General features: G+C 46.5%; 1 protein-coding gene and 2 pseudogenes across 9 annotated transcripts in view; 1 reads left to right on the top strand and 2 right to left on the bottom strand.

Annotated features, from left to right (window-relative positions):
- Nucleotides 1–27,172, bottom strand: part of SYCP2 (synaptonemal complex protein 2) — a 1,046,702-nt gene that overhangs the window by 510,026 nt on the left and 509,504 nt on the right. The gene's annotated exons all lie outside the window — the stretch shown is intronic.
- LOC134894848 (5S ribosomal RNA) lies at nucleotides 10,884–11,002 on the bottom strand (annotated as a pseudogene).
- Nucleotides 13,987–14,105, top strand: LOC134894847 (5S ribosomal RNA; annotated as a pseudogene).

Raw genomic sequence — 27,172 nt, 5'->3', positions numbered from 1 at the left:
CCACAGGGGGCGCCAATTTAGTTAAAAGCGTATTTAACAGCGTGGAAAAGGTAGCCCAAGGTGGGTCCTGTGATGCCCCTGATGCTACAGACCCACTGGGGGGTAAGGAACCCCCTGAACCTGAACTCTCAGCTGCCATATTGTCCTCCAACGCGTCTGCGGCATCACCATGCAGTGTGGGAGAAGCCACAGCTCCGTTGCCACGTGTAGCTGACATACTGATGTGCACAATGGCCCTCATTCCGAGTTGTTCGCTCGGTATTTTTCATCGCATCGCAGTGAAAATCCGCTTAGTACGCATGCGCAATGTTCGCACTGCGACTGCGCCAAGTAACTTTACTATGATGAAAGTAATTTTACTCACGGCTTTTTCTTCGCTCCGGCGATCGTAATGTGATTGACAGGAAATGGGTGTTACTGGGCGGAAACACGGCGTTTCAGGGGCGTGTGGCTGAAAACGCTACCGTTTCCGGAAAAAACGCAGGAGTGGCCGGGGAAACGGTGGGAGTGCCTGGGCGAACGCTGGGTGTGTTTGTGACGTCAACCAGGAACGACAAGCACTGAAATGATCGCACAGGCAGAGTAAGTCTGGAGCTACTCTGAAACTGCTAAGTAGTTAGTAATCGCAATATTGCGAATACATCGGTCGCAATTTTAAGAAGCTAAGATTCACTCCCAGTAGGCGGCGGCTTAGCGTGTGTAACTCTGCTAAATTCGCCTTGCGACCGATCAACTCGGAATGAGGGCCAATATCGGGCAACCTGGTACAAATCTTAGCAGCGATATACCTAGCAAGAGCTCCCAGTGAAGTGTGACTGTGTCAGCACAAACCAGGAGTTCAAGAGATATATAGGATGACTATAAATCACAAGTAAAAATACACAGCAAGTACAGTATATCTTGTGAAACAAATCCTATATTATACAGAAACAACCTGATACACTTAGCCCCCTCAGGTATAGGAATATAGGAGTAGCACGCTGAGTGAAATACCCAATAAGGCAGCCACGCAGCAGCTACATGCACACACACATATATAGTCACAAGCGTACCATGCAGAAATTATGCACCATAAAACTGCACTGGACTAGCAATACAAAGTAATACTCAGTATGGCTATACGTGTCAACAGTAGATATAATAAAGCACAGTAGATACTGGATGTATATCACAGGGTGTTTGTACTACACAGCCCTGAATGTATGCACTCTTTCTTAACTAACACTGTCCCAGTGACAGGAAGAATACTTAAGTGTCCTGTAATATGCACAGAGGAGGCTTTGCCCCAGCAGTCCCAGGAACAGCTTAGCTCCATTTGTGATGGCTGCTGACAGGGAGTGTGGGAGAGAAATGCAGCTCCAGGGCGGGAACATTTACAGAAATGGCGCCCTGGGGCTGGGGGAGGGGCTACAGGTTAGGCCTGCTCCCCCTGCTGGCATCCCCACTGGGCGCTGCGGGCTTTGAAAATGGGGTAAAAAAAACCCCCAGACCTGTGCTCAATGTCCCTGGTGGCTAGTGGAGCGGCTGCCCAATAACAGTGTCCACGCCCTCCCATGGCCGCGCTGGATCGCGATAAAGTGCGGCCAAAGAGACCCTTACCTCCCCCGTACCTGCGGCCACGCAATCCAGGAGGACAGCAGTGTGTGTGTGACTGACGCTGGAAAGAACCGGAGCCTCCGCTGCAGTGACCCGGCAACCTCTAAAGAAGTATTCTTCTTTAGATTTCTTCAAAAATAGCTACCAATAGGCTGCAAAAGGCAGCCCTCCTGTTATGTGCCTGCTTACTGCATGGCGCCAACTTACAAACTGAGCTCCTGTGCACGGAGGCGGGGCTATAGAGGAGGCGGCGCTGTGCATCTTGGGAACAGTCAAAGCTTTGAGCCTGTCGATGCCTTGGATCAAGATCCTACTCTACACCCCGATGTTAATCCTTGTGGAGCCCAGTGTACCCCGCAGCAGAAATTGAGTTCAATCATCACATTGGTGGTAGTAATAGCAAAGAATTATTGGATTTACATCTAGCAAACCTTTATGTCTTCACTGATTACAGGTGATCATAGCTATTAGAACATCATGGATCTCGTACTAATACCATGTAAACAAAACACATTGCATTCTAAAAAAAAAAAAAAAAAAGGAAGAAAAAAATAGGATTTTAATTACTTACCGGTAAATCCTTTTCTCGTAGTCCGTAGAGGATGCTGGGGTCCACATTAGTACGATGGGGTATAGACGGGTCAACTAGGAGCCACTGGCACTTTAAGAGTTTAATAGTGTGGGCTGGCTACGCCCTCTATGCCCCTCCTACCAGACTCAGTCTAGAAACTGTGCCTGAGGAGACGGACAACTTCGAGAGAAGGATTTTACACAGATAGTGGCGAGATTCACACCAGCTCACACATACAAAGCAAACCAAGCTAACCAACTTGGAATGATTCAGCAACGGCTGAAGAATATTACATAACCAAGTAAGAAAACCAGTACTTAACCAAGAACAAAGCAGTACTGTACCAAGTAACCACTGCAGGATCACGAAGCGCTGGGCAGGCGCCCAGCATACTCTACGGACTACGAGAAAAGGATTTACCGGTAGGTCATTAAAATCCTATTTTCTCTTACGTCCTAGAGCAGGCCTGGCCAACCTGTGGCTCTCCAGCTGTTGTAAAACTACAAGTCCCATCATGCCTTGCCACAGTTTTGCTATTAGGGAATGCTAAAACAGTGGCAGGGCATGCTGGGATGTGCAGTTTCACAACATCTGGAGAGCCACAGGTTGGCCAGACCTGTCCTAGAGGATGCTGGGGTCCACATTAGTACCATGGGGATGTACCAAAGCTCTCAGAACGGGAGGGAGAGCACAGAGACTCCTGCAGAACTGATTGAGCAAACTTCAGGTCCTCAGAGGCCAAAGTATCGAACTTGTAGAACTTAGCAAATGTGTTCGACCCAGACCAAGTAGATGCTCTGCAAAGTTGTAAAGCTGAGACCCCCCGGGCAGCCGCCCAGGAAGAACCCACCTTACGAGTAGAGTGGGCCTTAACAGATTTTGGGCACGGCAATCCTGCCGTAGAATATGCGTGCTGAATAGTGAACCTGATCCAGCGAGAAATCGACTGCTTAGAAGCAGGACACCCAAGTTTCTTTGGATCATACAGAACAAACAGAGTCTGATTTTCTGTGAAGAGCAGTCCTCTTCACGTAGATCTTCAAAGCCCTCTTAACATCCAAGGTGTAATGATGTAATTGAGGCGTCAGTAGCTACTGGAACCACAATAGGTTGGTTGATATGAAAAGAAGACACAACCTTTGGAAGGAACTGCTGACGTGTCCTGAGCTCAGCTCTATCTTCATGGAAGATTAAGTAGGGGCTGTTACAGGACAAAGCCCCCAATTCCGACACACGTCGAGCAGAAGCTAAGGCCAACAAAGTGACAGCCTTCCACGTGAGAAACTTTATCTCAGCCTCCTGTAAAGGCTCAAACCAATCCAATTGCAGGAAATGCAACACCACGTTAAGATCCCAGGGTGCCGTTGGCGGCACAAAGGGAGGCTGAATGTGCAGAACCCCTTAAAAGAAAGTCTGAACCTCCGGGAGTGCAGCCAATTGTTTCTGGAAGAAAATGGATAGGGCTGAAATCTGAACCTTTACGGATCCCAAATGCAGGCCCATATCCACACCTGCTGCAGGAGAAACCGTCCCAGTTGAAACGCCACCGTAGGAAACCTCTTGGATTCACACCAAGACACATACTTTTTCCAAATGCGATGGAAATGTTTAGACATTATTCCTTTCCTAGCCTGTATCAGGGTAGGAATAACCTTGCTCGTAATACCATTCCAGGCTAAGATTTGGCGTTCAACCTCCATGCCGTCAAACGTAGCCGCTGTAATTCTTGATAAGCGAACGGCCCCTGTTGCAGAAGATCCTCGCGAAGAGGAAGAGGCCTCGGATCTTCCAGCAGTAAGTCCAGAAGAGCCGCGTACCAAGCTCTCCTTGGCCGGTCCGGAGCAATGAGAATTGCCTGAACCCTTGTTCTCTTTATGAGTTTTAGAAAACTTGGAATGAGAGGAAGTGGAGGGAACACACAAACTGACTTGAACACCCACGGTGGTACCAGGGCATCCAACGCCACTGCTTGTGGGTCTCTCGACCTGGAACAGTTCCTCCGACGTGAGGCCATCATGTCTATTGGAGGCCCCATTCTCCTGGATGGAGATCATGCCTGCTGAGGAATTCTGCTTCCCAGTTGTCCACTCCTGGAAGGAAGATTACGGACAGCGCCACTGCATGCTTTTCTGCCCAGTGGAGGATTCTTGTTACTTCTGACATAGCAGTTCTGCTCTTTGTTCCTCCCTGTCGGTTTATGTAGGCCACCGTCATCACATTGTCCGACTGTACTTGAATGGCCTGATTTTGCAGAAGATGTGCCGCTTGGAGAAGACCGTTGTATACGGTTCTCAGTTCCAGAATGTTTATTGGAAGAGTGGATTCCAGACTCGACCACCTTCCTTGGAAGGTTTCCCCTTGAGTGACTGCGCCCCAACCCCAGAGACTTGCATCCGTGGTTAGAAGGATCCAGTTCTGAACCCCGAACCTGCGTCCCTCCAGAAGGTGAGGCATTTGTAGCCACCAGAGGAGTGAAATCCTTGCTTTCGGTGACAGACGTATACTCTGATGCATATGTAGGTGAGATCCCGACCACTTGTCTAGGAGATCCAGTTGGAAAGACCAAGCATGAAATCTTCCGAACTGTAGAGCCTCGTAGGAGGCAACCATCTTCCCCAGAAGGCGAATGCACTGATAAACATATACCCGGGCTGGCTTCAAGACATACCGGACCATTGATTGTATCACTAACGTTTTTTCCACCGGTAGAAACACCCACTGTACTTCCGTGTCAAGTATAATCCCCAGGAAAGACAATCTCCTTGTCGGCTCCAAATGTGACTTTGGAAGGTTTAGGATTCAACCATGTTCCCTGAGCAGATGAGTCGTGAGAGCAATGGACTGCAACAACTTATCCCTGGACGATTTTATCAGCAAATCGTCCAGATATGGAATTATGTTCACTCCCTGTCTGCGGAGGAGAACCATCATCTCTGCCATCACCTTGGTGTACACCCTTGGTGCCGTGAAAAGACCGAATGGCAGTGCCTGGAACTCATAGTGATTGTCTAACAGTGCAAATCTGAGATAAGCCTGATGCGGCGGCCAAATCGGAATGTGAAGGTACGCATCCTTGATATCTAGGGATACCAGAAACTCTCCCTCCTCCAGACCTGAGATCACCGCTCTCAGAGACTCCATTTTGAATTTGAACTCCCTCAGATAAGGGTTCAACGATTTCAAGTTTAAAATCGGTCTGACCGAACCATCCGGTTTCGGTACCACAAAAAGGTTTGAATAGTAACCCTTGTGTTGCCTAAGAGGTGGAACTGGAACAATGACCGCTGACCTTTCCAATTTTTGGATGGCTTCCTGTAGGATAGCCCTTTCTGTCAGTAAAACTGGCAAGCCTGATTTTTGAAACTCCAGTCTGTATCCCTGGGACACAATATCCTGTATCCAGGGATCCAGGCTGAACGACACCCAGACGTGGCTGAAACGTCTGAGTCTCGCCCCCACCAGCCCGTTCTCCAGGCTGTGCAGACCACCGTCATGTTGAGGATTTAGAGGAACCAGAAGCAGGCTTCTGGTCCTGGAAACCTGCAGGGGCAGGCTTCTTGGATTTTGCCCGACCGCCTCTAAAGAAGATGGTAGGAGGCTTGGACTTTTTCGTCTTAGCGGTCCGAAAGGACTGTGATGTAGATGAAGAAAAGGGTTTCTTCATAGTAGGAGTAGCTGAAGGAAGAAAGGGTGACTTACCCACGGTCGCCGTGAAAATCCACACATCCAACGCTTCCCCAAATAGAGCCTGACCTGTGAAGCGTAGGTTCTCCACACTTCTCCTGGATTCCGCGTCTGCAGACCATTGGCGTAGCCAGAGACCTGTGCGAGCTGAGACAGCAATGGAAGATATCCTTGCATTCAGCGTACCCAGGTCCTTCATGGACTCCACCATGAAACCCACAGAATTTTGTATCTTACGTAAAAACAGTTCAGGGTCACTTCTATACATTGTATCTAAGTCTTCTAGTAACGTGCCTGACCACTTTACTATAGCTTTAGAAATCCATGCACAGGCAATAGTGGGCCTTAACGCCACTCCTGAAGCAGTGTATATGAATTTGAGCGTAGTGTCAATTTTGCAATCAGCCGTTTTTTTTTTAACGAAGTAGATCCAGGGACAGGTAAAACCACCTTTTTTGACAGTCTGGAGACAGATGCGTCAACTATGGGTGGGTTTTCCCATTTTTTTCTAATCCTCCTCAGGGAAGGGAAAAGCAACCAGAATCCTTTTTTGGGATCTGGAATTTTTTCTCCGGGTTTTCCCAGGATTTTTCAAATAGAGCGTTTAAATCTTTAGACGCAGGGAAGGTTAGCGAGACTTTCTTATTGTCGTTGTAGGTGTATCTGCAGGGAGAAAATGGCGCTGGAAGCAGCTGGGTCCGCTCTGAGGAGAAGCTCCGCCCCTTGAACATGGCGCGTCTTCCCGCTTTCAATTCTTTATACTGGCCTGAGGTATGGGCTAGCAGCATTACCGAGGTCCCTGAAAGCCTTGAGTGACCAGGGTAGGCTCATGATGCCCTTCATAGCGCCGCACTGTGTACCGTTGAGCTCTCCGGAGCACAGTTAGCACTGTGGTCCTACCCTGTTGCCGCCATTCACACCGGCTCCCCGCTTGTCGGGACGGCAGTGACTCACTCATAGGAGTGGGAGGTCGCCTCGGGCGGCTAACGATCATCACCCTCAGGAACTCAGTGTCCTGTCAGCGGAGATAGTGGCCATTAACCTCTCAGGGTTGGACACTATTCCCCCCCTAAGTCCCACGAAGCAGGGAGGCTTGTTGCCAGCAGCCTCCCTGTGCCTAACTCTAAGAAAAATAACAAAACTAGAAAAACTCCTATGGGGTAATTGATTTGATTTCATATAAGCTGGGTGATTGGACGGCATGTGGAGTTGTGAGAGTTGTGTCCAGCTGGATCACAAATTGGTCCTAGTATATCAGACTAGTAGGTTTTAGACATGGGCTGTCGATCACTTTGCAGATGCAAAACAGGTTTATATTGATCCCTTAAGGCATTTACAACATTTGTAATAGAAAGAAATATATGACAAATGTATATATGAAACCAACCATAATGTGTATTGCAGGCTAATAATACCTTGCAAATTGCGATTTAAATGTTTTGATGTTGTTGGTGCTCCCAGTAGTAAAAAATTATATCAAAGTATTTGCATTATATTTTCTATGCCGCACAGCAAAGTAAAACAAAGATGACTCTATGTATAATGTGTGATTTAAAATGTAACTTTTAATGAAAATATATTAAAATACTATAACAAGTCTATGTGAATACTGACTCGCTTTTGTTTAAACCAATATTGAACTATAAACCTTGATAAGGATATTCAGTATGGTTAACACTGATAATTCATTGAATCGACAGGAGTGTAAAATTCCCACAGCATATTTAATGAGCTGCGTACTCTATTCAAAACATAAGAAATCCTCAAGGTGAAAATATATATTCTTTGGGGCAGATTCAATTGTGGGCAGAAAATCTAAAAAACCCTGCGGCGCTGGATTTTTCCCTGCAGCCGCATGGTTTTGGTACTCAACTACAGGACGGAAAATGACACGCAGTGATTTCTACAGTGTCTTTTTTTCTTGCACTTCCTGAGTGTGATTTTTCCTAAAATCGTTATATTTCATTTAATTACTCACCTTCCGAAGTAGGGTCCTCTTACAGAGCCAGGTACCTGTCCTCTGTAGCAGCGGTTTGTGGGGGTCATTCAGACCTGAATGCGAGCGCAGTGCACATGTGCTTCCCTACACCTTGCGGCCTCATTTTTCCAGGATGCCGCCGCAAGGATATTGACAGCGGCTGCTGTGGGGGATGGGTGCGTTGATGCAGCATTCACAGGCAGGCCAGACAGGGGCGTTCTGAAAGCAATTTCAGGGCGGCTGTGTGACATCACATGCAGCCACTCCGATAAAAAAAAATGCCGGCTGACCAACTGACAACGCACCAGGTGTCAACCTTAATTCGATGTGTCCACATTGTAATTGTGGACTCATCGGTTGGTGCCACACATTCTGGGCGGCCTTTCCCTGCGCTGAGTGACCCAGCATGTGAGGAGATGGACGCAGCTCTTGCTGCGTATGTAGCAATCGGAGTCCATCTCTGAATCAGGTCCATTATGTAGTGTGTGTGTGTGAGCATGAGCATTTGTGAGTTTAAGTTTGAATGAATGTGTGTGAGTGACCCCCAGTGTATGTGACCCATGCAGTGTCCTCCCCCCTGGAGCTGGCTGATGGGAGAACTACAACTCCCAGCAGCCCTTGCACCTCCCAACACCCCCCTCCCCAGTGACAAGATGGAGGGGAGACCACTGTGAGCTCTGGAGACCACCGGACAGGAGAGTATGTTTTGTTTTTGTCTTTTAGCCGATGTTTTATTGGATACAGCTGGTATAGAGACCGTACATACCCACGGTAATCCAAAAACGAGATTTATGGTAAGAACTTACCGTTGTTAAATCTCTTTCTGCGAGGTACACTGGGCTCCACAGGGAATGACAATGGGGGTGTAGAGTAGGATCTTGATCCTAGGCACCAACAGGCTCAAAGCTTTGACCTTCTTCCCAGAATGCCTAGCGTCGCCTCCTCTATAACCCAGCCTCCATGCACAGAAGCTCAGTTTTTGTTAACCAGTCCAATGCACTAGCAGGCAAAAGATACGTCAACTGTCAGTAGCTACATACACCACATTCTCACGACAGGAGAAAGTGTCAGCGGCTAATGCCATGCCAACCCAAAGAAGCTAAGTAAGTCAGGGTGGGTGCCCTGTGGAGCTCAGTGTACCTCGCAGAAAGAGATTTAACAATGGTAAGTTCTTACCATAAATCTCGTTTTCTGCTGCAGGATACACTGGACAATGACATTGGGGATGTCCTAAAGCAGTTCCTTATGGGAGGGGACGCACTGTAGCGGGCACAAGAACCTGGCGTCCAAAGGAAGCATACTGGGAGGTGGAAGTATCGAAGGCATAGAACCTTATAAACGTGTTCACTGAGGACCACGTAGCCACCTTGCACAATTGTTCAAGGGTCGCACCACGGCAGGCCGCCCAAGAAGGTCCAACCGACCGAGTAGAATTGGCCTTGATGCTAGCAGGAGCTGGAAGGCCAGCCTGTATATAAGCATGTGCAATCACCATTCTAATCCATCTGGCCAGGGTCTGCTTGTGAGCAGGCCAGCCACGTTTGTGAAAACCAAACAGAACAAAGAGAGAATCCGACTTCCTGATGGAGGCAGTTCTCTTCACGTAGATACGGAGAGCCCGTACCACATCCAAAGATCGCTCTTTGGAAGACAAATCAGCAGAGGCAAAGGCCGAAACCACAATCTCCTGATTAAGGTGGAAAGAAGACACCACCTTGGGTAAATACCCCGGATGTGTTCCAAGAACCGCCCGATCACGGTGAAAAATCAGATATGGTGACCTACAAGACAAGGCACCCAAATCCGACACCCTTCTAGCAGAGGCAATAGCCAGCAGAAACAATACCTTAAGAGAAAGCCACTTAAGCTCTGCAGATTCAAGAGGCTCCAATGCCTCGAAAACCACCGACAAGTCTCAAGGGGCCACAGGCGGGACATAGGGAGGTTGAATCCGCAAAACACCCTGAGTATGTACATCAGGTAAAGTCACAATTTTTCTCTGGAACCAAACCGACAAGGCAGAAATATGAACCTTGATGGAGGCCAGATGAAGGCCCAGGTCTAGGCCCTGTTGTAGAAAGGCTAAAAGTTTGGCCATACTAAATTTGTAAGCGGCATGATTGTTAGATGCGCACCAAGCAAAGTAAGAATTCCAGTTCTATGGTAAATCCGAGTAGAAGCCGGTTTCCGGGCCTTCAACATGGTTTGAACGACCGCTTCAGAAAATCCTTTAGTCTTCAAGACGGAATATTCAAGAGCCATTTCATCAAAGCCAACCGGGCTAAATCCTGATATACACAGGGGCCCTGAACGAGGAGATCTGGGCGCTGTGGAAGTAGAAGAGGACGCTCTATAGAGAGACCCTGAAGGTCTGAGAACCAATGCCGCCTGGGCCACGCGGGAGCGATCGGAAGTATGATTCCTCCTTTTTGCTTGACTTCCGTATTAATCTGGGCAGGAGTGACACCGGAGGGAACCCGTATGGCAGCTGAAAGTTCCATGGAATTATGCAATGGGAGAGGACAGAAGGCTCTTGTGTGGGCGCACTCTTAAAATGAAAAAAATACTTGAAAGTATTAGAGAGAATATTTTAAGATATAACTTTTATTATTAAGGTTAAAACAAGATAAACTTCCCACACATCTTGTAAAATAACCGGAGATTATTGAGGAAAAAATGAAAAAATAAATGTTCTGGTCTCTTAAGTCGTAAGAGTATGGAAAGGGTTGTAGACATGGAGTAGTCATACCCCCATTTCCCCTGACCAGTACAGTATTTCTGTATTAATGGAACCGGGGGTTTCTTAGTCACAACACAGTTTCAAAATAATTAGGCTACAACTAGCTGAAATGGTAATCAGTGGTCACCACTCAAGGAATTATACCCCTGAGTATTGTTAGCATGCCATAGCCCTAATTGCGGGCAGAAATTGTGAGCAAGAAGTTATGGTCAGTTGATGTAGATATTGAGAGCAATAAAAGAAGGAGAAAGTAGAATTAGTGGTGATACTGCTGTTGGTGTGTGTTGGTCACATAAGAGAGGAAATTAATTCCTGACCTACTACACCAGGTATTCACAGGCAGTCACCTCTCCTGATACTAACCTGGCCCAACGCTGTTTGGCTTCCAAGATCGGACGAGATCGGGCACTGACAGCGTGGTATGGTCGTAGGGATTTATGTGTACACCAATGAGAGTGCACCTATATAGGAAATTGAAATGTGAAGGGTAAAGATGATAGAAAACGAAAATAACGGATAAGATAAGTACGTGAAAATATGTGGATCTGCTTTCCACGTTAGACCCGGTTTGAGAGATTCCACTGGTGTGGTACTCTATCCCGAGAATCGTGAATGAGAGTCCACGAAAATTGGTGAACACAGATTATGAAGATATTCAGGTTAGTATCTGTAATGGAATAATGCAAAGATTAAGCTGTCATTAGGCGGTATACAAAATTCAGGTGGGGCTGAGCCCAATGACCAACCGCAGACGTTCGTAGGCGTCAGAAAATTATAACCTTAGGCAAATAATGGTTTTTTGTTTAACCTTGTGCCAAAGAGTACGTATAGGGTTATTTATGAAGATACAGATAATATAACCCCTAAAGAGTAGAAAAACATACAAATAAACAAAGAGATAAAAAATTTTTTATAAAATGAAAATAAAACTAAAGATGAAAATAAAAATGAAAAAGTAAGCTGTATTGGGTAATATGACCCGGTACCGGCAGCATGAAACAAACTGCTCGGTGTACTGTACCATGCAAAATGATGATGTTAATACAAATAATATATCCCTTAAAGATAAGAGGTATATGAGATACACATAAATAAACCGATTCTGATGTAAGTAATATAACCCCTAATAGGGGAAGCTATATGAGTTGATATACCCAGTTGTTATAACGCAAAAATTGAGATAATTGGTATGCTGCACAGGACAAGGCTAAGATCCTGTTGTAGACATGCAGAATACTGGTAGCAAATTGATAAGACAAAAACAGTGAGTTCCTATCCCTAGAAGAAAATGTCAAAGCAGATACAAAATAAACTGACCAAAACAAATGCTGGCATAAGACCAATGATTTTAGGTGACTCACAGAATAGCCTCAGATACATAGGAGGCTGAGTGTTAGGCTGGTCTAACGGCAATGATCCTTGCAACAAGGATAATCTAAGTAATTAGAGGGAGCTTACGAATCTCCAGTGAGTTAGTTATGATCCGTTAGAATGGCGCCATGATATGACTGTGTGGACGGAGTTCCCCGCAGAAAACGCGTTTCACCCTGTGGGCTTGTTCACTTCCTGGTTCCGTGCAGTGGGGTGGGTTGGGATGATACTTAAGGGCGGCTGGTGGCGTGATTAACCAATAAGGGAGAGCCGCGTATTAGCGCTGTGCCTAGCGGTTGCTAGGTAACGAGATAGCGGAGGTGCAGCCGGAGTTAAGAGTCTGATTGGAGGACGCGATCTCGCGAGAATATGGACGCCATATTGGTAATGGGAAAAAGGAAAAAGGGCAAGAAAGCGGAGAGACACAGATGAGAACAGTGTGTCTAAGCGCCGCTGGCTGGATGACAGCCTGGCGGAAATGGGCAGGAAATAAATACACATATGAGTGGTTGTGCTGCTTAATAGCCTGATGTATAGATAGATTGTGGGGCTGAATCGATGTTAGAATGGGGGAAAAAAATAGGTGTGATGCCAGGGATGTGTGTAGAGAGTGTTTGGTTACTGGGGATGTGGGGAAGTGGAGGTGGGAGGGGGGGGGGGGGGGGGGGGCTAATGGGATATGTGAGGGGGCAAATGAAATGTGTGTTGGGTGGAAAGATTGTTATGTCGGCGAGGGGTGATGAGGGAAATGGGGGTGTGAGGATTGGTTTGCTGGTGTTAGTGTAGGAAGCAAAAAAGGGGATGGGGTGACGTTGCGGGCTGGGCAGGGAGAGTATTGTGGTCAGATATGTGGTGGCATGTGTCGGGCAGTGTGTGTGTGTCAGATATGTGATAATGGGTGTGTGTTGGATGGAGGAGGTGAACGGGTGGTGAATTGGTGGGTGGGAGGATTGTGGAGGGATTGGTGCAGCGTGGTATGGTGTGTGGATAGTGTAGATTAGAGTGTGTATGATGGAGATTCGTAAGCTCCCTCTAATTACTTAGATTATCCTTGTTGCAAGGATCATTGCCGTTAGACCAGCCTAACACTCAGCCTCCTATGTATCTGAGGCTATTCTGTGAGTCACCTAAAATCATTGGTCTTATGCCAGCATTTGTTTTGGTCAGTTTATTTTGTATCTGCTTTGACATTTTCTTCTAGGGATAGGAACTCACTGTTTTTGTCTTATCAATTTGCTACCAGTATTCTGCATGTCTACAACAGGATCTTAGCCTTGTCCTGTGCAGCATACCAATTATCTCAATTTTTGCGTTATAACAACTGGGTATATCAACTCATATAGCTTCCCCTATTAGGGGTTATATTACTTACATCAGAATCGGTTTATTTATGTGTATCTCATATACCTCTTATCTTTAAGGGATATATTATTTGTATTAACATCATCATTTTGCATGGTACAGTACACCGAGCAGTTTGTTTCATGCTGCCGGTACCGGGTCATATTACCCAATACAGCTTACTTTTTCATTTTTATTTTCATCTTTAGTTTTATTTTCATTTTATAAATTTTTTTTTATCTCTTTGTTTATTTGTATGTTTTTCTACTCTTTAGGGGTTATATTATCTGTATCTTCATAAATAACCCTATACGTACTCTTTGGCACAAGGTTAAACAAAAAACCATTATTTGCCTAAGGTTATAATTTTCTGACGCCTACGAACGTCTGCGGTTGGTCATTGGGCTCAGCCCCACCTGAATTTTGTATACCGCCTAATGACAGCTTAATCTTTGCATTATTCCATTACAGATACTAACCTGAATATCTTCATAATCTGTGTTCACCAATTTTCGTGGACTCTCATTCACGATTCTCGGGATAGAGTACCACACCAGTGGAATCTCTCAAACCGGGTCTAACGTGGAAAGCAGATCCACATATTTTCACGTACTTATCTTATCCGTTATTTTCGTTTTCTATCATCTTTACCCTTCACATTTCAATTTCCTATATAGGTGCACTCTCATTGGTGTACACATAAATCCCTACGACCATACCACGCTGTCAGTGCCCGATCTCGTCCGATCTTGGAAGCCAAACAGCGTTGGGCCAGGTTAGTATCAGGAGAGGTGACTGCCTGTGAATACCTGGTGTAGTAGGTCAGGAATTAATTTCCTCTCTTATGTGACCAACACACACCAACAGCAGTATCACCACTAATTCTACTTTCTCCTTCTTTTATTGCTCTCAATATCTACATCAACTGACCATAACTTCTTGCTCACAATTTCTGCCCGCAATTAGGGCTATGGCATGCTAACAATACTCAGGGGTATAATTCCTTGAGTGGTGACCACTGATTACCATTTCAGCTAGTTGTAGCCTAATTATTTTGAAACTGTGTTGTGACTAAGAAACCCCCGGTTCCATTAATACAGAAATACTGTACTGGTCAGGGGAAATGGGGGTATGACTACTCCATGTCTACAACCCTTTCCATACTCTTACGACTTAAGAGACCAGAACATTTATTTTTTCATTTTTTCCTCAATAATCTCCGGTTATTTTACAAGATGTGTGGGAAGTTTATCTTGTTTTAACCTTAATAATAAAAGTTATATCTTAAAATATTCTCTCTAATACTTTCAAGTATTTTTTTCATTTTAAGAGTGCGCCCACACAAGAGCCTTCTGTCCTCTCCCATTGCATAGTTTACGTACTTCTGGCTCTGGGTGCACCACCAACCAGGACTGTATATTACTGATAACATATATTGTTATCTCCCTACTTAGGTCAATACACTGTCCAATTTTGGTCTTTTTTCTGCTATTTTTCTAAATATTATATGGAATTTAAACCTGTGCCCGATCGCCCCCTTTCTACTTGCTAGTTCCATGGAATTGCCAGTGCATCCACGAACGCTGCTTGAGGATCCCTTGTCCTTGCTCCGAAGACCGGAACCTTGTGATTATGTCGAGACGCCATCAGTTCCACATCTGGAAGGCCCCATCTGTCCACGAGGAATTGAAACACTTTAGGATGGAGGCTCCACTCTCCGGCGTGTACGTCCTGACGACTGAGCAAGTCCGCTTCCCAGTTTAGGACCCCGGAATGAACACTGCCGATATGGCTGGCAGATAGCGTTCCGCCCACTGAAGAATCCGTGATACTTCCCTCATTGCCATGCGGCTTCGAGTGCCACCTTGATGATTGATGTATGCCACCGTGGTGTAGTTGTCCGACTGTACTTGAACAGGTCTGTTCTGTATTAAATGCTGGGCCAAGTTCAATGAGTTGAACACCGCCCGCAATTCCAGAATGTTTATCGGGAGGAGAGACTCATCCTTGGTCCACCGACCCTGACGGGAGTGTTGCTTCAACAATGCGCCCCAACCTCTCAGATTGGTATCCGTCGTCAGAAGGACCCAGTTGGGAGACCCAAAAGGGACGACCCCTGCTCAATCGCTGGTCCTGAAGCCACCAGGTCAGTGACAGACGGACCTCCGGAGACAAGGAGATCATTTGAGACCTGATCCGGTGAGGCAGGCCGTCCCACTTGGCAAGAATTAGCTTCTGCAGAGGGTAGGAATGGAATTGTGCGAACTCCACCATGTCGAAAGCCGACACCATGAGACCAAGCACTTGCATTGCCGAATGTATCGACACTTGCGGACGAGATAGGAAGCATCGAATCCTGTCCTGAATCTTCAGGACTTTCTCCTGAGACAAGAACAACCGCCCCCAGGTGCACCATGCTCTGAGTAGGGACCAGGGAAGATTTCTTCCAGTTGATGAGCCACCCGCGCGCTTGCAGAAACTGGATAGTCAGATCCAGATGGCATAGGAGAATTTCTGGGGAATTTACCAGGATCAACAAGTCGTCCAGGTACAGTAGGATCCTGACCCCTTGACAGCAGAATACAGTCGTCATTACCGCCATGACCTTGGTGAAAACTCACGGAGCCGTGGTCAAACCAAAAGGTAACGCCCGAAATTGGTAATGGAGGTTGCCAACAGCAAACATCAGGTATTGCTGATGCGACACTGCAATGGGAATATGCAGGTAAGCATCATGTATGTCCAAGGAGACCATATAATCCCCAGGTTCCAATGCCAGAACAATAGAGCGAAGAGTTTCCAAACGAAACTTGGAGACCCTCACAAATTTGTTCAAGGACTTGAGGTTGAGAATGGGCCGGGAGGACCCGTTCGGTTTCGGGACTAGGAACAGTGGTGAATAGTACCCCTTGCCTCTCTGAGCCAGAGGCACCTGTACTACCACTCCTGTGTTCAGGAGGGACTGTACCACCGAATGAAGAGTTTTTGCCTTCACCTGATCCGAAGGGACGTCTGTCAGGCAAAATCGATGAGGGGGACGATTCATGAAGGATATGGCGTAACCTCGAGTGACGACTTCCCGTACCCAGGCATTGGAAGTGGTCCTCAACCATTCCTGGGTATACCCTAGAAGTCGGCCCCCCACCCTGGGATCCCCCAGAGGGAGGCCCGCCCAGTCATGCGGCAGGCTTGTCAGTTTTGGAAGTAGGCTGACAGGCAGCCCAGGCCCGTTTAGGTTTGGGCTTATTGGGTTTGGAAGTGAGAATCTGTTTCGGGTATGCCTGACCTTTTGCTTTCCCTGAAGGACGAAAGGAGCGAAATGGAGTACTTTTAGTCTTCGGCACCGAAGGAGCAGTACTAGGTAGACATGCTGTTTTAGCAGAAGCTAAGTCAGCCACTATCTTGTTGAGGTCTTCTCCGAAAAGAATGTCTCCCTTAAAAGGGAGTACCTCCAGGGTTTTCTTAGAGTCCAGATCCACAGACCAGGACCGTAACCAGAGAATCCAGCGAGCCAAAATGGACGTGGTAGAAGCCTTGGCCGCCAGAATACCGGCATCAGAAGCCGCCTCCCTAATGTAATGAGAAGCTGTGACAATGTAAGACAGACATTCTCTAGCATGATCAGAAGCTTTGGAAGGCAACTCCGCCTCCAGCTCCTGAGCCCACGCTTCAACAGCCTCTGCAGCCCATATCGCTGCAATGGTGGGTCTATGCTTAGCACCAGTTAGGGTGTAAATTGCCCTTAAATAACCCTCCACACGCTTATCCGTTGGTTCTTTCAGAGACGTGACGGTAGTTACCGGCAGAGCGGAGGATACCACCAGCCGCGCCACCTGCGAATCCACTGGCGGGGGGTTCCCAAGTTTTACTTAGCTCCGCTGTGAGGGGGTAGCGAGCCAGCATCTTCTTGTGAGGCATGATTTCTTTCCTGGATTTTCCCAGGATTCCTGACGTATTTCAACTAAATGGTCAGAATGAGGTAAAACTTGTTTAACCACTTTCTGACGTTTAAACCTGTCTGGTTTCTTAGGGGTAGCATCAGGCTCCGGGTCATCAGTAATTTGAAGAATGGTCCTGATAGCCTCCAACAAGTCAGGAACATCCACCTGTGAAACAGATTCCCCATCAGTAGCGTTGGGATCAGAATCTGTGGGGTCAGTATAAACGCCATCCTCATCAGACGAGGAGTCTGGGACGTTGGTGGATTGTGAGGAAGTAATGGCCCGCTTAGAGGACCCCTTGGTCTTAGGCGGGCGAGGGTTAGACTTCTGAGTAGTCAGTGATTGGTTCAATTGCTGTAACTGAGTGGACAGTTGATCTGCCCATGGCAGGTTAACTGCGGGGACCATAAGCGGTTGTACCGGCACAGGAGGTCCCATAGGGGGCATTAGTCTAGTTACCAGCATATTCAATAGCGTGGAGAAGGTAGCCCAAGGTGGTTCATTTTGAACCCCCGTTGCTACAGTCCCACTTGGGGGTAAGGATCCCCCAGAACCTGAACCCTTAGCTGCTATGTTTTCCTCAAATGTGTCTGCAGCGTCACCACCACGCAATGTGGGATCAGCCCCAGCACCATTGCCCTTTGTAGCTGACATATCCGAAAGCTCAATGCAAGGCAACACAGTACAATATCAGCAGCACAATACCTGACAAGAACCACCTGTGTAGTGTATCAGCACAAACAGGGAATTCAAGAGGTATATTGTGACTAAAAATCACAGAGAAAAATACACACTGAGTATATCCTGTGAACTACCTAGATTAAATTATAAACCTGACGCACTTAGCCCCCTCAGGTTATAGAATATAGGGACAGCAATCTGAGTGAGATACACGAAATGGAGGTCACACAGCAGCAATATGCACACACACACAGTCACAGTTTGTACAATGCAAAAATTATGACATGCAATAAAACTGCACTGGACTAGCAATACAGAGTAGTACTATGCGCAGTAAAGACTGGATGTATATCATAGGGTATTTGTACTATATAACCCTGACTAAATGCACTCTATCTTAACTAACACTGTCAGCAGACATGTAGAATACTTAAGTGTCCTGTAAAATGCACAGTGCTGACATGCAGGCGGCTTTACAGAGGAGGATTTGCCCAAACAGCCCCAGGATCAGCTCAGCTTGTCCTAATGGCGTCCAAACGCTGACAGGGAGTGAGGGGGAGAGAGATATGCAGCTCCAGGGCGGGAACATTTACTCTAAATGGCACCCTGGGGCTGGGGGAGGTAAAATCCTTATCCCCCTGCTGGACTTCACCACCGGGTACTGTGGTCTTATATAAACGGTTTATGAGAGAAAACCGACCTGTGCCCTTGCCCTGGTGGTCTAGTGGGGTCCCTGTACTACCACAGTGTCCACGCCAGTGCGCGCGGCCCACCTCCCACCAGCCGCGCGGGATCGCAATTTACAGCGGGTCCCGCCGGGGGGACCCACTTTCTTCCTCCCTGAGTTCGGTCACGCGATCCAGGAGAACACCGGTCGTGTGTGTGACTAACAGGAAGAAAACCGGAGCCTCCGCTATAAGTACCCGGCAACCAGGGCGCGGAAGTATACAGCGCCGCCGCTGGGGGAGGTGATGAGCTGCAGCAGGAGATGTCTGACTGACATCTAACACAGACAGTGCCTCTGCTGCAGCCTTTGAAGTCTTCATTTTTCTTTAAAAGCGTGCACGGAGGCGGGGTTATAGAGGAGGTGGCGCTAGGCATTCTGGGAAGAAGGTCAAAGCTTTGAGCCTATTGGTGCCTCGGATCAAGATGCTACTCTACACCCCCAATGTCATTCCCTGTGGAGCCCAGTGGAGCCCGCAGCAGATATTGGGTGTGAGGTATGCAAGGTTTTTTTTTTTACCTCACTAAACCTCAACTGAATTCCACTTTTAGTATCCAAAGTACTGTCCCAAACTGTACAGATACTATTCTTCAATACGTGATCCTGTAAAGAATTTGATATTCATAGTTAGTAATAATGCAAGAATTGTATTCATGTTTGATTTCACTTTTCCCAACTCAGAGAAAATCTCTCAAATCGTTACATGAGGAGAATATTATTACTTCATAAAAACAAGGTATCACACACTCCAGTTACAAAACTATCCATCTTGTCTAGGTTCACAATAAACAAGTTAGTAGATGGTATATAGTCACTAAAACTATGATTGCATGGTTATAAACTGTACAGTGGTTTTGTTTTACAATGCAAAAACACACAATTCTTGCACTGTGATAATAGCGTTCTCTCACATTGTCTTATTGTAAAAAATATTAACCAGTGAGTAACTGAGTTTACATATAAAGAACAGTAAATGTTGGTAATAAAAGATCATAAAGGCTGTAAATCTGTTATTTTAACAGTGACTAAGATTATGTGCTATAATAATAACCTTCTATATGCAGATCATGTTCTGAAATAAAAGGACGACAGTATGTTTTGATGTAATTGTCCAATTTATGAGTATAATTGGTGGTGATTGAATGGTAGTCACTGGTCATACACCAGCATAAACGTTGATTACAGGAAAAACGCAGAAAAAACAGCAATTGCTGCACAAATTATGTGATGGAATATTTAAATGACCTTTTATGCGCAGATCGTATGCTGATGTGACCTTCTATATTATATGTATAACCATATTATTGAGAAAGTCGTTGCAAATCAACTGGAAACCCGCCTGACAACCCATGATATTTATGATCCATTTCAATCAGGATTCAGGAGAAGACATAGCACTGAAACAGCCCTGGTGTGTGTCATTAAATGATCTTCTGATGGCAAAAGACAGAGGTGACTGTTCAATAGTAATCCTTCTGGATCTCTCGGCAGCATTTGATACCGTGGACCATGGGCTTCTGATTGAGCGACTGATACACTTCTGTGGTCTGGATGGCACAGTCCTAAGCTGGTTCAAATCATTTCTCACAGGCAGGTCACAGAGAGTATCATCTGGATTATACTCATCACCACCAGTGCCATTGCCATGTGGTGTCCCACAAGGTTCTATACTATCCCCCATGCTTTTTGCAGTAAACATGCTTCCATTGGGAGAAATAATCAGGCGCCATGGCCTGGTCTACCACTGCTATGCAGATGATACACAACTGTACTTGTCCTTTGCTCCGGGCACTGATAACCAAATAGCAACCCTAAATGGCTGTCTAGCTGAACTACAGGAGTGGATGAGCGCCAGTTGGCTGCGACTGAACCCGGATAAAACAGAGGTCCTTATGATACGACCGCTACATCAAAGGACAAGACTGCAGCATAGCCAACCAACTGGACTTACACTCGGGGATTCAGAATTACAGACCAGTGATCGTGTGCGGAATCTTGGCGTTGTCCTGGATGGTGGGTTGACACTTAAACATCAGATATCAGCCACAATCAAATCCTCATTCTTTCACCTGAGGAACATAGCCAGAATCAAGCACTTAATTCCCTCAGATGATATGCCAAAAGTCATACATGCATTTGTATCATCTCGTTTAGACTACTGTAATGCCCTCTACCTTGGTCTACCAGCATAAGAATTGCAACGCTTACAGCTGGTTCAAAACACAGCTGCCAGGCTATTAGCCAACCAGTCCCGTTCTAGCCACATAACACCTATCCTCTACTCCCTTCACTGGCTGCCTGTAAGATGGCGAATCATCTTCAAGATTGGCTTACTGAGTTTCAAAGCATTACATGACCAAGGCCCAAGGTACCTGAAACAGCTTCTGACCCCATACTTCCCCACTCGATTACTGCGATCTGTAGATGAAGGACTTTTAGCAGTACCTAGAATCTAGCGTAATTCATCTGGGGGTCAAGCTTTTAGTCATGCGGCTCCGACTCTATGGAACTCACTTCCCCGCACAGTGCGAGAGGCCCCAACTATAGAATCCTTCAAAAGTAGACTCAAGACTTTTCTGTTTACTCAAGCATTTCCATAATGTCCCTTTTAGTATCTTCATGCTTCTGTATTTTATGAAAATGTACTTCATTATTTTCTGTACCGTATTATGCTATGTATCTGTTAAGCGCCTTGAGTCCTATTGGAGAAAGAGCGCTATATAAATAAAATTATTATTATTATTATATGTTGTTACATACTAGGGTCACCTATTAGCCAGCAGGAAATTTACCTATTGCAGTCTCACTAGGTTTGTGCAGTGAGGAATCTTCAAGTAAAATGGGTTGTTATTCAGTAGATTGCTGTTGCTCTTACAGTGTAGTAAAAAAAAAAAAAGCTTAGAGTGGCACTTATAGCATTCTTTCACTTCTGCTGTCGGCCATTATCCATAGCAATGAATGGCCGATGAGAGTAAAGGGACAGTGTACCCTTGAAAGATAGTTGCAGTGGTCACTGGTAGGTTCTCTTGGGTAGTTAGATTGTCCCTGGTGACATGGAGATCAGTTGGTAACTGTTTGTTCGTCTGAGGTTTATTTAATCTCGTGTGTGCATTCTCTCGGACATTGCTGCATTCCATGATTATCAACAAGGAAAAAGGGAATGGGGATATCTTCTGCACAAGTTGAAAGTCAATTATTCTTTTGAGTATAATAAATGCCCCAAAAATACACAATCTATGGTTACCATACCCAACAATGTGTTGGGAGTGCTGCCATAGACAATAAGATTGAGAACAAGAAAGAGGGTAGAGAAGATTGTCTCTTGGTTGGCGCACGGAGAAGAGAAAGAATTAGTTTTAATAAATCTAAAATTTAACTTTTATTATCAACCGATTAAAATTATGTGTAAAATATGAGGAAACATTTTTTAATGAAAATAAGATTTTACTTACCGGTAAATATATTTCTCGTAGTCCGTAGTGGATGCTGGGGACTCCGTAAGGACCATGGGGAATAGACGGGCTCCGCAGGAGACAGGGCACTTTAAGAAAGAATTTGGATACTGGTGTGCTCTGGTTCCTCCCTCTATGTCCCTCCTCCAGACCTCAGTTAGAGAAACTGTGCCCGGAAGAGCTGACAGTACAAGGAAAGGATTTTGGAATCCAGGGCAAGACTCATACCAGTCACACCAATCACACCGTATAACTTGTGATAAACTTACCCAGTTAACAGTATGAACAACAACGGAGCATCAGATCAACCCTGATGCAACCACAACATAACCCTTATTTAAGCAATAACTATATACAAGTATTGCAGAAGAAGTCCGCACTTGGGACGGGCGCCCAGCATCCACTACGGACTACGAGAAATAGATTTACCGGTAAGTAAAATCTTATTTTCTCTAACGTCCTAGTGGATGCTGGGGACTCCGTAAGGACCATGGGGATAATACCAAAGCTCCAAAACGGGCGGGAGAGTGCGGATGACTCTGCAGCACCGAATGAGCAAACACAAGGTCCTCCTCAGCCAGGGTATCAAACTTGTAAAACTTTGCAAAAGTGTTTGAACCTGACCAAGTAGCTGCTCGGCAAAGCTGTAATGCCGAGACCCCTCGGGCAGCCGCCCAAGAAGAGCCCACCTTCCTTGTGGAGTGGGCTTTTACTGATTTTGGAAGCGGCAATCCAGCCGCAGAATGAGCCTGCTGAATCGTGTTACAGATCATGCGAGCAATAGTTTGCTTTGAAGCAGGAGCACCCAGCTTGTTGGATGCATACAGGATAAACAGCGACTCAGTTTTCCTGACTCTAGCCGTTCTGGCTACATAAACCTTCAAAGCCCTGACCACATCCAGCAACCAGAATCCTCCAAGTCACGAGTAGCCACAGGCACCACAATAGGTTGGTTCATATGAAAAGATGACACCACTTTTGGCAGAAATTGTGGACGGGTCCGCAATTCTGCCCTGTCCATATGGAAAACCAGATAGGGGCTTTTATGTGACAAAGCCGCTAATTCTGACACACGCCTAGCTGAAGCCAAGGCTAATAGCATGACCACCTTCCATGTGAGAAATTTTAACTCCACGGTTTTGAGTGGCTCAAACCAGTGTGACTTCAGGATACTCAACACCACGTTAAGATCCCAAGGTGCCACTGGAGGAACAAAAGGGGGCTGAATATGCAGCACTCCCTTTACAACGTCTGAACTTCAGGAAGAGAAGCCAGTTCTTTTTGAAAGAAAATGGATAGGACCGAAATCTGGACCTTAATGGAACCCAATTTCAGGCCCAAAGCCACTCCCGACTGTAGGAAGTGAATGAAACGGCCAAGCTGGAATTCCTCCGTAGGGGCATTCCTGGCCTCACACCAAGCAACATATTTTCGCCATATACGGTGATAATGTTGAGCCGTCACATCCTTCCTAGCCTCTATCAGCGTAGGAATGACCTCATCCGGAATGCCTTTTTCTGCTAGGATCCGGCGTTCAACCGCCATGCCGTCAAACGCAGCCGCGGTAAGTCTTGGAACAGACAGGGACCCTGTTGCACAAGTCCTGTCTTAGAGGCAGAGGCCACGGGTCCTCTGTGAGCATTTCTTGCAGATCTGGATACCAAGTCCTTCTTGGCCAATCCGGAACAAAGAGTATTGTTCTCACTCCTCTTTTCAAATGATTCTCAGCACCTTGGGTATGAGAGGAAGAGGAGGAAATACATAGACCGACGGGAACACCCACGGTGTCACCAGTGCGTCCACAGCTATCGCCCGAGGGTCTCTTGACCTGGCGCAATATCTCTGCAGCTTTTTGTTGAGGCGGGATGCCATCATGTCCACCTGTGGCAGTTCCCACCGACTTGCAATCTGCATGAAACCTTCTTGATGAAGTCCCCACTCTCCCGAGTGGAGGTCGTGCCTGCTGAGGAAGTCTGCTTCCCAGTTGTCCACTCCCTGAATGAACACGGCTGACAGTGCGCTTACGTGATTCTCCGCCCAGCGAAGAATTCTGGTGGCTTCTACCATCGCCACCCTGCTCCTTGTGCCGCCTTGGCGGTTTACATGAGCCACTGCGGTGATATTGTCTGAAAGAATCAGAACCGGCTGGTGCGAAGCAGGGTCTCCGCTTGACTTAGGGCGTTGTATATGGCCCTTAGTTCCAGGATATTGATGTGAAGGCAAGTCTCCTGCCTTGACCACAGCCCTTGGAAATTTCTTCCCTGTGTGACTGCCCCCCACCCTCGGAGGCTTGCATCAGTGGTCACCAGGACCCAGTCCTGAATGCCGAATCTGCGACCTTCGAGAAGGTGAGCACTCTGCAGCCACCACAGGAGAGACACCCTGGCCCTGGGGGATAGGGTGATTAACCAATGCATCTGAAGATGTGATCCGGACCACTTGTCCAGTAAGTCCGATTGGAAGGTCCTCGCATGGAACCTGCCGAAGGGAATGGCCTCGTATGATGCCACCCTCCTTCCCAGGACTCGAGTGCAGTGATGCACTGACACCTGTTTTGGTTTTAATAGATTCCTGACCAGTGTCACGAGCTCCTGAGCTCTCTCTATCGGGAGATAAACCCTTTTCTGGTCTGTGTCTAGGATCATGCCTAGGAGAGGCAGATGAGCTGTAAGAACCAACTGCGACTTTGGAATATAGAGAATCCAGCTGTGTTGCCGTTACACTTCCAGAGAAAGTGATACGCTGTTCAGAAACTGCTCTCTTGATCTCGCTTTCATGAGGAGATCGTCCAAGTACGTGATAATAGTGACACCTTGCTTCCGCAGGAGCACCATCATTTCCGCCATTACCTTGGTGAATATTCTCAAGGCCGTGGAGAGACCAAACGGCAACGTCTAAAATTGGTAATGACAATCCCGTACCGCAATTCTGAGGTACGCCTGATGAGGTGGATAAATGGGGACATGAAGGTATGCATCCTTTATGTCCCGAGTCACCATAAAATCTCCCCCTTTCAGGCTTGCAATGACCGCTCTTAGCGATTCCATCATGAACTTGAACCTTTTCAGGTATATGTTCAGGGATTTTAAATTCAATATGGGTCTGACCGAACCGTCTGGTTTCAAGACTACAACATGTTCGAATAATACCCCCCTCCTTTTTGAAGGAGGGGAACCTTGACCACCAGCTGTTGAAGATACAATTTGTGAATTGCAGTTAACACTGTTTCCCTCTCGTGGGGGGAAGCCGTCAGGGCCGTCGGTGAGGGGGCATCTTCTCAAAGTCCAGCTTGTATCCCTGAGACACAATATCTATTGCCCAGGGATCTAACAGGGAGTGAACCCACTTGTGGCTGAACTTACGAAGGCTTGCCCCCACCGGGCCTAGCTCCGCCTGTGGAGCCCCAGCGACATGCGGTGGATTTTTGTAGAGGCCGGGGAGGACTTCTGTTCCTGGGAACTAGCTGTGTTGTGCAGCTTCTTTCCTCTGCCCCCACCTCTGGCAAGAAAGGACGCACCTCGGACTTTCTTGTTTCTTTATTCGAAAGGCTGCATTTGATAATGTCGTGCTTTCCTAGGCTGTGCAGGAATATAAGGCAAAATATCAGAATTACCAGCTATAGCTGTGGAGACCAGGTCCGAGAACCCTTCTCCACACAATCCTCAGCCTTCCATATGCCTCTTAAGTCGGCATCATCTGTCCATTGCATATTCTACAGGACACATCAAGCAGAAATCGACATAGCTTTGACTCTAGGACCCAGTATACTCATGTCTCTTTGGGCATGTTTTATATATACATATCTCTTAAGACAGCATCTTTAATATATATATATATATATCTCTATATATACATATATATATATATATATATATCTATATGCATACTAGGGTCTCAATCTCTGCTGATAAGGTACCTGTCCACGCTGCCACAGCGCTATAAACCCATGCCGACACAATCGCCGGTCTGAGTAGTGTACCAAAATGTGCACGCTATCTGCAGGATCCCTGAGAATAGCGGTTAGGTCAGGGCTACCTTTTGGGCAAACGTGACACCCTAGGGGAAGATTCCCATCATATCCTGGCCCTAGTGGGGAAAGGATACTGCCTGAGAATTATTTGTGGGAAACTGCAGTCTCTTGTCTGGAGATTCCCGCTCTTTTTCATCAAGAGAGGAGGGAAATTTACCTCAGCTTTCTTCCCCTTAAACATGTGTACCCTTGTGTCAGGGACAGATGAGTCATCAGTGATATGCAAATCATCTTTTATTACAATAATCACATATTGAATACTTTTCTGCCATTTTGGCTGTAACTTTGCATTATCGTAGACGACACTGGAGTCAAACTCTGTGTCGATATCAGTGTCTATTATTTTGGATAGTGAGCATTGAGAGACTCTGAAGGTCTCTGCGACATAGGGACAGACATGGGTAGATTTCCTGTCTGTTCTCTAATCTTTTGTGCAATAAATTCACCTTAGCACTTAATTACACATATCCAAACAGGTGTCGGCATTGTCGACGGAGACACCCTCTCACACACATATTTGCTCCGTCTCCTCCTTAGGGGAGCCTTTTACCTCAGACATGTCGACACACACGTACCGACACACCACACACTCAGGGAATGCTCGTCTGAAGACAATTCCCCCATAAGGCCCTTTGGAGAGACAGAGAGAGAGTATGCCAGCACACACCCCAGCGCTATTAACCCAGGAATAACACAGTAACTTAATGTTAACCCAGTAGCTGCTGTTTATATTGATTTTTGCGCCTAATTATGTGCCCCCCCTCTCTTTTTACCCTCTTCTACCGTGTAACTGCAGGGGAGAGACTGGGGAGCTTCCTCTCAGCGGTGCTGTGGAGAAAAAACATGGCGCTGGTGAGTGCTGAGGAAGAAGCCCCGCCCCCTCGACGGCGGGCTTCTGTCCCGCTTTTATGTACAATTTTGGTGGGGGCTCATATATATATATACAGTGCCCAACTGTATATTATGCAAACTTTTGCCAAAGAGGTCTCTAATTGCTGCCCAGGGCGCCCCCCCCCCCCCATGCGCACTGCACCCTTACAGTGACCGGAGTATGTGGGTGTAG

This window comes from Pseudophryne corroboree, chromosome 3 (assembly GCF_028390025.1).
Source record: "Pseudophryne corroboree isolate aPseCor3 chromosome 3, aPseCor3.hap2, whole genome shotgun sequence".
NCBI classification, from domain to species: domain Eukaryota; kingdom Metazoa; phylum Chordata; class Amphibia; order Anura; family Myobatrachidae; genus Pseudophryne; species Pseudophryne corroboree.
Note: the sequence above shows the minus strand (reverse complement) of the source record. Positions and strands in the feature narration are given on the sequence as shown.